This window comes from Austrofundulus limnaeus, unplaced genomic scaffold (genome assembly GCF_001266775.1).
Source record: "Austrofundulus limnaeus strain Quisiro unplaced genomic scaffold, Austrofundulus_limnaeus-1.0 Scaffold1672, whole genome shotgun sequence".
NCBI lineage: Eukaryota > Metazoa > Chordata > Actinopteri > Cyprinodontiformes > Rivulidae > Austrofundulus > Austrofundulus limnaeus.
In genome coordinates, this window is record NW_013954074.1 from 19766 (window position 1) to 22172 (window position 2407).

Sequence of the window (2407 nt, forward strand, 5' to 3'; positions counted from 1 at the left end):
AGCACCTCTAGTAATATATTTACTGAGAAAAATGTTGATGTGTTCAATACTTATTTTACCCGCTGTACATTGATAAGGCATTAATTCATTATATTTTGACAAAATGCAATTTTCGCACACATTTAAATCAAAACCCTAAATCTGCCCATTTCTCCACATTCAAATTTTGGACTTAATGCTTGTTTCGATGCGTTTGGTCATATTTATTTATTTTAATAATGCAGAATAAAATGTCACTTATGCAGTTTTTCAAAGCAGCTTTGATCAATAGTTCCTCGTCTTTTTTTAAACCTTGGCTGATTTTTCTCTTGTTTTCTGCTCAGTTTGTGCCTGATGGTTCCAGTAAAGTTGTGTGCTCACAAAACAAATAAAGTAGAAAAGTGGAGGAAAAAATAAAATGTATCAGTTTATAAAAGCAACATAAACAACATCTGAAAGTAGAGACATTAAGCAAGAAAAGGGGGAAAATAGGTAAAACAGGACCTCATGCATCTGTAATGTGTCAGCTAATATGTCTGTGAGAATGATGGTGCTAAAACACAGCTTCACACTGTGATTACTGGAGAACCAGTATTTTCTGGACTTTTCACCGTAAGAAAAAGATGATCATCACACCGGCTGTTTGTTTGAGGTATTTTTAGATGTGTGGTCTCGGGACCACTCAGGGCAGCTTTCACTGCTTCAACAATGTGTTGAAACACAAAGAAAGGTGAGCTGAAAGGAACAGTGTAAACACACTCATCCGTTYCTTTGTGTTGTCGGTGTTTTTGTCGCGGGGAGGTGGGACAGAGCTGTTGAGTAATCAGCTGAGCTGCTTCATGTCAGACTCCTCTCTGCACACTCGGGTCAGAGGTGAGATTTCCTCCCTTTGCTGTTGCGTGTCGAGTAAACTCTGTCTTTCCTGCATCTCCTGTTGCCTCGTGTGTTCAGATCTCTGAGGTGAGTCCGTTTAATTTTCCATAAATATACGCAGAAAAAACTMTTCTCACTTGTTCTTTTATGTCTCTATATTATCCGTCTATATGCAGTAGTAATGTTGGTCTACATACAAAACACTAAATGTTTACTTTTCTTGAGTCTAACCACATATGAGACCGACTTCTCTGCACAGGCAGGTGACAAAAGTGACTTTTTCTCAAGTAATCTGTCAGATTATACAATGTGAATTATTGAAAAATGAGTAAGTGTTTTATGTTGTTGATGTTCTGGTTGTTGTGATTCTGCTCCCTTCTGGATTTTTGTTTTAAATTTTCAAGAACTGATAAGCTTCAGATTCATCATCATCTGCACTTTATCATTCTGTGCATCTACCTGATGAGCCTCCTCATCCACGGATTAGGACAGATTATGTGTACTAAATCAACAATGGGTTTCATTTAAGATTCGTGCAGCACTTTGTGAAGGGTAACCCCCGTCAGGCTGCCTGTTTCACACAAAGTGAGTCATTTATTTTGACAACTTCCCACGTCTTCAACCCAAACCTTCAATCTCAGTGTGATKGTGTTTCTACTGTAGTTCTGACACGGTGCGTGGGTGTTTGTCACTTTCCCTCTCAGTYTAAMATCTGTCCGTCTGTCTGTAGAAACGTCTGAGATTGTTCCGTCTCAAACGTCAGCTCACTGCTCTGACATGTCTTTAATTTTACAGATGTTTTCTCAGCATGGTTAAAAATAATCTGGTTCACTTGCAGACCCTGGGAATGAGCTTGGTCCTGACGGGGAGCATGTTTTCATTCTGATAAGAATAAAGTTCAGTTAGGACACAGATGAGGGTCTTTGATTTACAAGATGAACATTAAAGATGTTAGAAAAAATATCTGGGTGCAGAAACTAATGTCAAAACAGGCTCTGAATGACACAAACCTGGATTTATTTTATAAATCAGGGAGGAAACATTAAGATGAAAACATGAAGGAAGTGAAATGTTACCAAGGATCCATTATTGCTTCTTTTCTGCTCTGAGTGCAGTGAACAGACTGCAGTTATCTGTCTGCAGACTGATGATCACAGCTGTAACTAAGTACAAATACTTCTTTACTGTACTTAAGTAGAGTTTTTGGGTATCTGTACTTTACTTGAGTAATTATTTTTCAGCGTACTTTTACTCCTTACATTTTATAAAAATACAAGAAGTATAAAGTTGTTCCTTTTATTTCATTTCTGCTTGTTTTCATTGCAGCTTGTTGTTGTAAAAAATAAAAACTATCCATATAAACTGAGCCTCCTAGATAGAGTGAATTTAACTGTGGTTGAATGAGAAGTATAAATATATAAAACTCTGATAGTGTATTAGTTTGTACACAAACAAATCATGTCACACTCCAGCAGGACAGAATCATTCAAATAAAAGTACTGTACTTAAGAAGTACCGTATTTATTCGTGTGTAATACTATCTCATGTATAACAC

At 37.0% G+C, this 2407-nt stretch overlaps 1 protein-coding gene across 1 annotated transcript in view; it reads left to right on the top strand.

Annotated features, from left to right (window-relative positions):
• Positions 1–823: 823 nt before the first annotated feature.
• LOC106536072 (interleukin-1 receptor type 1) overlaps positions 824–2407 on the top strand; it is a gene marked incomplete at its 3' end in the record, with an annotated part of 34737 nt that continues 33153 nt past the window's right edge. Inside the window, 1 exon segment of the mRNA XM_014033242.1 lies at positions 824–939.